General features: G+C 33.9%; 1 pseudogene; it reads left to right on the top strand.

Moving 5' to 3' along the window:
* Positions 1-309: 309 nt before the first annotated feature.
* Positions 310-1,261, top strand: LOC131405371 (olfactory receptor 4K14-like; annotated as a pseudogene).
* Positions 1,262-13,217: the final 11,956 nt, after the last annotated feature.

The raw sequence follows: 13,217 nt of genomic DNA on the forward strand, positions 1-13,217 counted from the left end.
TTTTCCTATGGACAAAGGCTAGAGAAGGGAGAAAAAAAAGTTCCGGCAACTGTCACCTATGCTGGAGTCTCCCTGAATATCCAACTGCCCCTAAGAAAACACTGAAGTCTGAAAAAGGTAAATATATATGTTGTTATGGACTTAGTTTTAATCTCCATATGTTGTATTTTAGATTATCTTTTACATATTAAAAATTATATTCAGATAACATTTAGTTGATCACTTTCATGCACCTGGCAGCTGACAGGCACTTTCATTTACATCTCTTTTCTTTATATAGATTCAGAACAAAATCTGAAACCTGAGATAATGGACCTGCAGAATTATTCCGTGGTGTCAGAATTTGTGTTGTGTGGACTCTGTACTTCACGGCATCTCCAAAAATTTTCTTTTATATTCTTCTCTGGAATCTATGTGGCCACTGCACTGGGTAACCTCATCATTGTGGTCACTGTAATTTTTGACACCTGCTTGCACTCTTCCCTTGTGTACTTCCTGCTGGGGAATCTATCTTCCTTGAACATATAGCTGGCCTCATTTGCCACCCCTAAGATGATCAAGAACTTCCTTAGTGATCAAAATTCATCCCCTTTGGAGGATGTATGGCTCAGATCTTCTTCTTGCATTTTATTGGTGGGGCTGAGATGGTACTTCTGGTGTCCATGGCCTATGACATGTATGTGGCCATGTGCAAACCCTTGCATTACATGACCATGATGCGTCGGCAGACTTGCATTGGGCTGGTATTGGTTTTGGGTCATTGGTATGATATGGTATTGGTATGGGTCATTGGATTTGTACGCTCCATCCGTCAAGTAACCTTCACTGTGAATTTGCCTTACTGTGGCCACAACGAGGTGGACATCTTCTGTGACCTTCCTCTTGTGATCAAGCTTGCCTGCATGGATACCTATGTCTTGGATATACTTATGATCTCAGTGGGTTGCTTTCCTTGAGCTATTTTCTGCTTCTCCTGATCTCCTACACTGTGATCCTCATCACTGTCTGACAGCACGCTGCTGGTGGGGTATCCAAAGCACTCTCTACTTGCTCTACACATATCATGGTAGTCACGCTCTTCTTTGGGCCCTGCATTTTCATATATGGGTGATTTTTCAGTTGCTTCTCTGTGGACAACCTCCTCTTTGTGTTTTACACCATTTTTACTCCACTCTTCAACCCTCTTATCTGCACATTGAGAAATAAGGAGATGAAAACAGCTACGAAGAAACTATGGAACCAACATGTGACTCTTCACTGATTTCCAGCTTTCTGTAGAGCTACGTGTTCTTTCTCATTCAGGAGATATCATTTCTTTAATATGATTCTACTTAAAGATTTCATTCTGACATTTTATTGATATAATTTGTATTGTGTTATATTACAGAGATATAATTATTTCAACAAAAATTATATATATATATAAAATATATATATATATCAACCCCATACATACATATATATATAATTATATATATATATAATTATATATATATATATATATATATATATATATATATATATATATATATCAACCCCATACATACATTTTGGAATGAACTCTGCAAGGTTGTTTCTTTTTTTAAGCCAAATTTCTCTTACTAGTTTATTTTGTCTAAAAAATTCATATGAAAATAGATTTTTATTTCCTAATCATAGTCCAACACAGCAAGGGCTGTCAATCCATAGGTATACAAAACATGAGACATTTGGCACAGGGAAGCTAGCCTGAGAGTAAGTAATGCCCTTTAAAGCTTTGTGCTAGTTTTGAAAGCCTGGGAGGAAGAAAAAACACTATTTCAAGATCCTGTTGATTTAAAAAGTATATTTTTTTCTTGTAAATATGTATACTTAACCTTTTAATTTAAAAAATGAATTATGCCAGTGATATTCATTTACAGAGGTTAATTTTAACATGGAAAAATCAATATTTTATGGCTAAATATTTAATGGTATAAACATTAGCTGTAATGTCACCATTTAATATGTGTTGGATTATTAAATTAATAAATTTTCACCCACAGTAGATTTTAAATAAACACTGCATCTTACTGACTTGATTCTGTCCCTTGGGGAGTCATCTATTATGAAGTGTGAGTTTGAATACCACAGATTCAGGTCTTATGCTGAGTTTTTAAATGTCCTTGGATTCTAAAAAGATAATCATAAGCAAGAGTTAAATTATATATTAAATAAATTAATGTTCAGAAAAGTCAAGCAATTTTATCATAAGTTGATTCTGAAACATCAAACTAAAGGAAAGGGTTGAGTAATGATTGAATAATTTGAGTAACTAGATGAAACTTCCAATAATTTTGGACATTGTCTTCAATCAGGAGAAGTATGCTTCTGGGTAATTCTGACTTCCCTTATGACTACAATCCTACACATATGCATAAACACTAAAAGAATGTAGAAGGAAAACAACTTCTGCCTTAAAATAAATTTCTCTACAGTCCTTTTGCTTGCTATTGTGATAATACTGTATTTGATTTTATAGATTTGGGGCATAGTTTTGATGATCACTTACACCCATATTATGTGAAGATTAAAAGAGCTTAAAAGGAAATCACTATCTGTTTTAGGATTAATTTTCTTAGTTTTTATTGATATAATACTGATTATTAAATTTATAGACTTTTGACATAGTCATTTTTATCATCAAGATACAACTAATACTATTTATACATTTATTTATTCAATTAATGAATGTTTGTCAAGCACCTGCAGATACCATGCACTGAGCTAGGAGTGAAGATAGAATATTTAAGAACACACATTCCCAGTTTAGTGGAATAAAAGCAAGTAGACAGACAATCACAAAATACGCTGTGAAATGAGAGCTATGCTAGGGATAAACATGATACGGTCCAAGACAACATGAAAGGGAAACTTCATCAAGTCCTGACGTTTAGGAAAGACTTCCCTTGTTGCTTCAGTTTTTCTCCGATTCCCTAGGATTCTGGATCTGTCCTATTAGCGCACACACACACACACACATACATACACACACACACACACACAAACACACGGTGTGTTTAGTATAGAACAAGTGGTATAGTACGTGCCCAAATATATGCTAGATTCCACAAGGTGTTTCTGACTTCTTAGAACTATCCAACGGTTCATGTCCCATCCTCAGTATCTGCTTACCTCTCCATCTTGCTTTGGTCAGATCCAGGAAGATGGATGTGGACCACTGCATTATCAGTCTATGTACAGAATTCCCAGGAGTTTGGTTGTCTGGACTGAGTAAGCATGGTTGCTTGATGTGTTAGTGAAACTTGAGTGAAAGGAATCACCAGTTTCTGTTTTCCACAAACTATGGGCTTTTGCAGGAAACTTGCCATTTTCAGCTCACAGGAAGCCATACATTCTAAATAGAGGAAATTCCTTGAATTTTGAGAAGTGTTCATAAAACTCATTTTCCTATCTGAAATAAGATAATTTAAATACATAACAGTGTTTCTCAGAGTGTAATTTTAAAGCTGTATGTATAAAATCACCTAGGATGCTCTAAAAAATGCAAAGAGTATGGTTCCATCATTGCCCTGCTGAATTTGAATTCTAGAAACCAATCCCAGAAATGTGCTTTTCTCTACAAGCTGCCTCAGGTAATTTTAATTCACAATCATGACTGAGAATTACTGAATAATTGTTGACATTTTCTATCTGCAAGAGTAGTTTCTATTAAGGGATGGTTGGAAGGATTTGCTTATGAGAGAACTATTAATGGACTAGGATGTGTTCTCAGAAATATGTCACTAAGATATATTACTTAAAAAATTGTGACCTCATAAGATACATTATTTATGTTAAGAAGACAAGGTCACGTAACATAACATAACATAACATAACAGAACAAAACAGAACAGAACAGAACAGAACAGAACAGAACTCTAAGTTCTGTTTAAGAAACACTTTCTTTCCAGTTTCCTATATCTAGAATCTGACTTTCTCTCTAGGAATAAAATGCTTGTGTTATGTACTTTTGATATTACATCTGCATTAAATCTGAAGGGTTTTCACTTCTCTCTTTACTAAATCTAGCCCATTTCCATTTACTGAAATTGCATCTAGACTCTTCAGATGAAGATATTTTGAAAATTAATTTAGAGACTTTAAAACAATTCTTTCTCCTTGAATCTCTCTCTTCTTTCATACTCTGTCCTGTGAAGCCTAGCTGTCTTGGTCTCACCAGATTCTCGTCTTCGTCTCTTCAACTGAGGATGTTCATCGAACTCTGCCTTAGTTTTCCTCTGTGCTGCAGCCTGGAAATTCTCTCACAGCCAAAAGGTGGGCAATTGTAGGATTCACCTTATTTGTTTCCTGTCTGTCAGGGACCATTGTCATCCTTCATTGCTTGATGCCCAGGATTCTGAGAACTGTGGTTTCATGTATTTTATATTTTTAAGTTGTTTCAGATGGGAGAGTAAATCCAGTCCCTGTTATTACTCCATGCATCATAGTTTTAGTGATTTTCTTTTAATAATATTTTCAATTTTTGCATTGCTAATGTGTAGAAATACAATGGACTTTAAAAAACTTCTTAATTTAAAACACAGATTTACAGATATTGCAAAAATGGTACAGAGTTCTGTCCTGTGTACTTTTCATCTAGTTTCTCTCCATGCTTATATTTTACATAACTATAGTACAAGATCAAATCCAGGAAATTTACACAGAACAATGTATATATATGATTCTATGTCATTTTATCACTTGTTAGATTCATATAACCACCAACCCAATTAACATGTAGAACTATTCCATCACCACAATTATCTTCCTCATGCCTTCCCCCCTCCCATCCATAACCCCTGGCAACAACTTATCAGTTTTTATCTCTTTAATTTTATCATTTTAAAAATGTTATGTAAATGAAATCAGACAGTACAGTGCCTTAGGAGCTTGTTTCACTTAGAATAATGCTCTTGAGGTCCATCGGCGTTGTTGCAGTATCAAAGTCTAGTCCTTTTTATTGCTGAGTAATAGTCCGTGGTATAGATATTGTACAGTTTGTTTAATCACACACTTATCGAGGAGCATTTTGGTTGCTTCAAATTTTTGATTATTACAAGTAAAGGTGTTGAACATTTGTGTCCATTTTTCTGTGTGGATATAAATTTTTATTTCTCTAGGGTAAGTGTCCAGGAGTGCTATTTCTAGGACATAGCTTGGCTATGCTATTTCTAGGGTATTTCTAGTTGCTGTACTATTTTACATTTTCATTGCAACATGTGAGAGATCCAGTTTCTCTGCATCTTCAGCAACATTTAGTATCATACAATATTTATCCTTCTCTGGTTGACATTTCGCTTAGCATAATGCCTTCAAGGTCCATCCACGTTGTCACAAATGACAAGATTTTCCTTATTTCTCATGGCTGAATAATATTCCATTGTGTGTGTATATGTATATATTGGAATATATATATTTACCACATTTTCTTTATCCACTTATCTATTGACAGACACTTAGGTTGTTTCCGTATAAATCAGATTGTTTATTTTTTTGCTATTAAGTTGTATGAGTTTCTTATATATTTTGGATACTAACTCCTTACCAAATTCATGTTTTGCAAATATTTTCTCCCATTCCAAAAGGTCGCCTTTTCATTTTGTTGTTTCTTTGGCTGTGCAGAAGCTTTTTAGTTTGATGTAGTCCCACTTGTTGATTTTTGCTTTCATTGCTTGCACTTTTGGTGCCATATCCAAAAATTTGTTACTAAGAAGCATGTCAAGGAGATTTTCCCCTGAGTATTCTTCTATAAATTTGATGGATTCAGATATTATATTCAAGGCTTTAATCCACTTCAAGTTAATTTTTCTGAGTGGCATAAGACAGAGGTCCAATATCATTTCTTTGCATGTGGTTATCTCATTTTCCCAATACCATTTATTGAGGAGATTATCCTTTCTCATTAAGTATTCTTTACTCCCTTGTCAAATGTTAGTTGGATGTATATGCAAGAGTTTATTTTTTGGCTCTCAATTCATTCAGTTGGTCTATATGTTTATTTTTATGCCAGTAACCATTTTGTTTTGATTACTAAAACTTTGTAGTATTGTTTGAAATCAGTAAGTATGATCTCCTCCAACTTTGCTTTTCCTTCTCAAGATTTCTTTGGATTTTCAGAGTCTTTTATAATTCCATACAAATTTCATGATTTTTTTTTTTGTTTCTGTGAAAAATAACTTTGGAGTTTTGATAAGAATTATATTAAATCTACAGATGTCTTTGGATATTTTAAAAATATTAATTCTTCCAATCCATGAATATGAGATGTCTTTCCATTTGTTTGTATCTTCTTCAATTTCTTTATCAAAGTTTTGTATTTTTCAGTATATGGATCTTTTACCTCCTAAGTATTTTATTGTTTTTGATGCTACTGTTATTGGGATTTTCTTTATATCTTTTTCAGATATTTGGTTGTTAGTGTACAGAAACAAAAATGATTTGTGTATGTTGATTTTGTATCCTTCAACTTTTCTGAATTTGTTGATTAGTTATAGTAGATTTTTGATGGAGTCTTCAGGATTTTCTATATATTAGATCATAACATCTGCAAACAAAGACAATTTTACTCCTTCCTTTCTGATTTAGTGGTCTTCAATTTCTTTTTTTTTTTTTGATTATTGATCTGGCTAGGACTTCCAGTACTACACTGAATAACAGTGGTGAGAGCAGGCACTCTTCTCTTGCTGGTAATCTTAGAGGATAAGTTTTAAACCTTTCACTGTTGAGTGTGATATAAACTATGGGCTTGTCAGATATGGCCTTTATTATTTTGAGATTTGTTCCTTCTCTACCCAATTTATTGAGGGTTTTTTTTTTTTTAATCACGAAAGGGTTTTTCATATTGTCAAACGTTTTTTCTGTTCTATTGACATGATCACATGATTTTTAGCTCTCATTCTATTAAAGTGGTGTATCACATTTATTGATTTGAATATATTGCACCGTCCTTGCACCCCATAGATAAATCCTGCTTGATCATGGTATATGATCCTTTTAATGTGCTGTTGGATTGGGTTTACTAATATTTTGTTGATAATTGTTACATATATATTCGTTAGGGATATTGGTCCGTAGTTTTCTTTTCTCAGAGTGTACTTACTTGGCTTTGGTATCGAGGTAATTCTGGCCTTGTAAAATGAGTTGAGAGTGTACCTTCCTCTTCATTTTTCTGCAAAAATTTGAGAATTGATGTTGATTATTCTTTAGTGTTTGGTAGAATTCACCAGTGAAGCCATCTGGTGCTAAATTTCATGAATTAATCTTGGTAAATTGTATGTTTTTAGGAATTTATCCATTTCTTCTAGATTAGCTAAATTGTTGGTGTACAATTGTTTTCAGTAGTCTCCTATGATCCTTTGCATTTCTGTGATATCCATTGTAACATGTTCTATCTTTTTACTTATTTTATTTATTTGAGTCTTCTCTCTGTTTTTCTTAGTCTAGCTAAAGGTTTGTCAATTTGGTTATCTTCTAAAAAAACTAGGTCTAAGTTCTGTTGATGTTTTCCATTGTTTTTCTGGTGTCTAGATCATTTATTTATGCTCTGATTTTTGTTATTTCCTTCCTTCTGTTAAATTTGGGCTTAGTTTGCTCTTTTCCTAGTTCCTTGGGGTATAAGTTAGGTTATTTAAGATAATTGTTTTTTCTTAAAGTAGGTGTTGATCACTATCAACTTCCTCCTTAGAAGTGCTTTTGCAGTATCCTATAGGCTTTGGTATGTTAGGTTTCCATTTTCATTTGTTTCAAGATAATTTTTGACTTCCTTTTTGATTTCTTCTTTGACCATTAGTTGTTCATGAGTCATTTCCATATATTTATGAATTTCCTAGCCTTCCTCATTTTATTGATTTCTAGTTTCATATCATGTTAGTTGGAAAAGATACCTGGTATGATTTCAATCTTCTTATATTTTCCAAGAAATTTTTTGTGACGTACCATATAATCTATCATGGAGAATGTTCTGGGTGCACTTGAGAAAAATATATTTTCTGCTGCTGTTGGATGGATTGTTTTATATATGTCTCTTAGGTCCATTTTGTCTACATTATGTTTCAAGTCTAATATTTACTTGTTGATTATCAGTCTCAATGATCTATCTATTATTGAAAGTAGGGTACTGACATGTCTTACTATTACTGTATGGTTGTCTATTTCTCTCCTCAGATGCAATAGTATTTGCTTAATATATTTAGGCACTCTGATGTTGAGTGTATGTATATTTACAATTGTTATATCTTATTGATGAATTGACCCTTTTATTACTATATAATGACCTTCTTTGTCTCTTGTTGTAGCTTTTGGGTTAAAATATGTTTGGTCTATTAAGTATAGCTATCCCTGCTCTCTTTAGGTTTCCACTAGCATGAATGTCTTTTTCCATTTCTTCACTTTCAGCCTATGAGTGTCCTTAAAGCTGAAGTGAATCTCTTGTAGGCTGTATTGCAGTTGCGTCTTTTTTTCTTCGCCCCTCCAGCTACTGTGTCTTTTGATTTGAGAATGTAATCCACTTACGTTTAGTGTAATTATTGACAGATAAGGAATTACTAATGTCATCTTATTTTTTGCTGGTTGTTTTTAGTTTCCTTATTTCTTTTTTCTATCTTTATCCCTTCCTTTCTGAATTGATTATTTTCCATAGTGGTATGTTTTGATTCCTTTCTTTTTATCTTTTGTGAATCTACTATAGGTTTTTGATATATGGTTATCATGAGGCTTACATAAAGCATCTTATAGATATAACATTCTTTTTTGTGCTGATTGTAATTTAACTTTGATAACAACAAAATTCTACCCTTTTACTTGCACCCTCCCATTTTGTGTTTTTGATGTCATAATTTACCTCTTTTTATGTTGTGTGTTCATTAACAATTATTGTATCCATAGTTTTTGTTTTTTGTGTTTTTTTGATGAGGAGGATTAGTCCTGACCTAACATCTGTTGCCAGTCCTCCTCTTTTTGCTGAGGAAGATTGGCCGTATGCTAACATCTGTGCCTATCTTCCTCTACTTTGTATACGGGATGCCTGCCACAGCATGGCTTCATGAGTGGTGTGTAGGTCTGTGCCTGGGATCCGAACAAGCAAACCCTGGGCCACCAAAGCTGAGGGCACAAACTTAACAACTATGCCACTAGGCCAGCCCTATCTATAATTATTTTTAATACTATTGTCCTTTATAGTAGAGTTAAGTAGTTAATAGTCCACTATGTTACAGTATTAGAGTGTTCTGAATTTACTGTGTATTTACTTTTAGCAGTGTGTTGGATTTTTCACATTACTCAATAGCCTTTTTACATATCAGCTTGAAGAACTCTTTTCAGTATTTCTCATAAGGCAGGTCTAGTGGTAATGAATTCCCTCAGCTTTTGTGTTTTCTTGGAAAGACTTTATCTCTCCATTTCTGAAGGAAGATTTGCTGAATAAAGTACTCTTGGTTGGCACTTTTTTTTTTCTTTCAGCACTTTGACTATATCATCCTACACTTTCGTGGCCTGTAAATTTTCTGCTGATGTGGTATCCACTGATAGCCTTATAGGGGGTTCCTTGTAAATTACAAGCTTTTTTTCTCTTGCTGCTTTCAAGATTTTCTCTTCCTCTTTGATTTTTGACAGTTTTATTATAATGTGTCTTAAAGAGGATCTTTGTAAGTTGATTTTCTTTGGTGACCTATGAACTTCATTAACTTAAATATCTAAATCTCTCCCAAGATTTGGGAAGATCTCAGTCATTATTTCTTTAAATAAGTTTTCTGACCTCCTTTCTCTCTCTTCTCCTGCAACTCTAATAGTTTGCAAAATCATTCTTTGATAGTATCCCATAGATCATGTAGGCTTTCTTCATCTTTTTTCATTGATCTCTGACTGTATAATTTCAAAATTCCAGTCTTCTATCTCACAGATTCTTTTTTCTACTTCATCGATTCTGTTGTTTATGTTCTCTTTTCCATTTTTTATTTCATTCTTTATGTTCTTCATCTACAGAATTTGTTTTAGTTCTTTTTTATGCCTCTTTGTTAAACTTCGCATTTTTTTCATGTAGTGTTTTCCTGACTGCTGAACTGTCTTTCTCTGTATTCTTGTAGCACATTGAGTTTCCTTAAAACATCTATTTTGAATTCTTTATTGGATAAGCTGTAGATTTTTATGACCTGGAGTTCTGTATCAGAAAATTATTGTGATCCTTTGGTGATGTCACGTTACCTCGATTTTTCATGTTCTTTGAGGTTCTTGTTGCTGTCTTCACATTCGAAGTATCAGTCACCTCCTCTAGTCTTTAATAACTGCCTGTGGGGAAAAGATAACTTTTCTCAGCCCTGACAGAGATTCTGAGGTTATCTCAGATGTTCTATGGGTACACTTGCTTCTTGTTTCTTACTCTTTCTTGTACAGAATTCTTAAGCTGTACCACTTTAGGAGAGGGGTGATGTGAGTAAAGTCAAATTATTCCTTTTATGCATTCCAATGTGTCCAAATTCATATTTTGTTTTTCTTCAAAGGTATGTTGGAACTTCCCTGGAAACCTGAACTTCCACAAAAGCTTTCTTGTCCTAGGCAATTATCTAAGACAGTTTTTCCAGGGGGTCACAGATCATAGTTAAAAGAGGCTGAAACCAGTTTACAGTCCAGAGCAGGAACCATAGCTGGAACTGAGGTCTATCTCCTATTACTCAACACATGGTTCAGTGACACTCTTCCTAGGTCCCTTGGAATATGGTGCTGGATCTCACAGCTCCCTCAAAGGTACCTTTTTCCATGGATGGTAGCTGAAGCGATGTCATTGATGGGGGAAAGAATGAAAGATGTCTTATGCCACCATGATGCTGATGTTGTCCCTCAATGTATCTCTTTATATAGATTTTTTTTTAGTGGACACTCTATGTATTACATTATGTATACGTAACTTATCCCAGTCAACTTGTGTCAACATTTTACTAGTTCAGGTACAAGGTATATATCTTATTATGCCCTTAGTCTCTTTGAATTCACATATTGTTTATATAATCGTCTTACATATTTACATATATTCAGTACAACAGTAAATAATGCTATATTTTTTGCCTTAACTGCCAAACACAACCTAGAAAAGTCAAGAAAAGTAGTTTACTGTATTGGCCCACACTTTTACTCTTATCATTGTTCCTTCTTTCTTCCTGTTCCAAGATTCCTTCTTAAAAAAAAAAAAAAAAAACTGTTATTTATCTTCAAGTTCACTGATTCTTTCTGCTATCCTCCTCAGTCTGCTTTTGCATGTGTCCATTGAGATGTTTTTCTCTTTTTTCTTTTTTCCAGAGGGAGTTATGTTATTTTTCAGTTCTAAAACTTCCAGTTTCTTTTTTATATCTTCTAAGTCTTGGCTGAGACTCTATTTTGCTTTTGTTTCAAGCATGCTTGTAACTGCTTATTAAAGCAGTTTTATGATAATGGCCTTAAAATCCTTGCCAGATAATTTTAACATCTGTTTCATCTCATAGTTGGCATCTGCTTATTGTCTTTTCTCATCCAAGTTGAGATTTTCCTGGTTCTTTGTATAAAAAGTGATTTTTAAAAATTTAAACCTAGACATTTAAGTTTTATGTTATGAGACTGAAAGTTATTTAAACCAGTGGGGATTAGAACAAAACAATCTTTTGTGTTAGCTGGCCTCATCTGATACTCGCCCCTCTGCTAGATGGTGGTGGAAATCCAGATTCCCCACTTCGCCTCTATTGGTTCTTCAGGGGGCTTGATAGGGAGCCTCACTATTGCTGGGAAAGGTTGGGAGTTAAAATTCCCCCCTAGATTTCTGCTAACTTCATCCTGGCTGGGAGGGGAAAGGCATCTCCTTATTTGTCCCCGCATGACCTCCACTGATATCATGGGAGGCAGGTGATCTTTACTTCTGCAAAGTATTGGAAGTCTTGGCTTTCAATCTAATCTTCTCTGGTACCACCTTGGGAGGGAGAGAGAAGGGTGTCTTATTCCTGCTGATTGAGGTGGAATTATAGGCTTCCCACATGTTCTCTGACACCAGTAGAGAGTCTTATAACTGCTGGGGAGGTTAGGAAATCTAGGCTCTCCCTTGAGTTTTTGCTGACAGAGATGGAGTTAGGCTGCAGTTTTATTGCAACATTTGGTTGGTATAGAGCAGTTATTGTCTTAAAGTTTTCTGTCTTGTTGGGCTGCTCCTTTATTTGACCTTTGGCCAGAAAGAGCTGGCTTTTCTTTAGGGTATTTTTGTCTGTACTTGTTGGCATTTATGTGTTGCTGTCTGCTCCAGCTCCTAGTCAGATTTATATGAAGACAAAGAAAAGAAAAAAGTCAAAAAGGGAAATTACCACTATGTCATGTCTTGAGTCTTGAAGTCTCTAGTTAGTCTGTCTTCTCTCCACCTGTCAGAGTTTTCTTATGTTTGCTTTGTATATAATATTCAGAGCTTTTAGCTGTACTTCATGGAAGGAATACAGAAAAGCACATCTACTCCATTTTGTCTCACATCTGGAAGTCTAGAGTTGATTTTAAAACATTGACTTTTTATCCAGTGATTATGTTAAGCTGACTTATTAATCTGACTTTTTGTAGATTCCTTTGGATTTTCCATATATATAGATCTATCTGTAGATCTATCTATCTATATAGATATCCATATATCTATATTTATGTATATCTACATACGTGTGTCATCTGTGAATAACAAGTATTTAATTTCTTCCTTTTCAATTCTTAGTCCATCTTATTTCTTTTTCTTGCTTTATTATGTCATCTGATCCTCTAAAACAATGTTGAATTAAAGTGGTGATACCTGTCATTCTTATCTGTTTTCCATTCTCAAGGTGAAAATTTTTTAATATTTCAATAGTGAGCATAATGTTCATTTTAGGTATTTGTGTAGATACTCTTTATCAAATCAGGCTTTCCGTTGTATAAGATTCCCTGGTGTTGGTAGTTTACAATTCTTTTAATGAATTTATGTTGAATTTTATCAAATGTTTTACTACATCTATCAATATATAAGCGTGGTTAATTATAGGGATTGTATTTTGAATGTTAAACTAGCCTTATGTACCTGGAATAGTACAAGTTGTATTATCTTTTTTATATATCAATAGACTCAGTTTGCTAATATTTTATTAAGAATTATTACATTCATGTTCATAGGTGAAATTAATTTTTCTTTCATATAACATAATGGTTGGATTTTGGAATTAAAAACATGCTGGTGG

This window comes from Diceros bicornis, chromosome 5 (assembly GCF_020826845.1).
Source record: "Diceros bicornis minor isolate mBicDic1 chromosome 5, mDicBic1.mat.cur, whole genome shotgun sequence".
Lineage (NCBI taxonomy): Eukaryota > Metazoa > Chordata > Mammalia > Perissodactyla > Rhinocerotidae > Diceros > Diceros bicornis.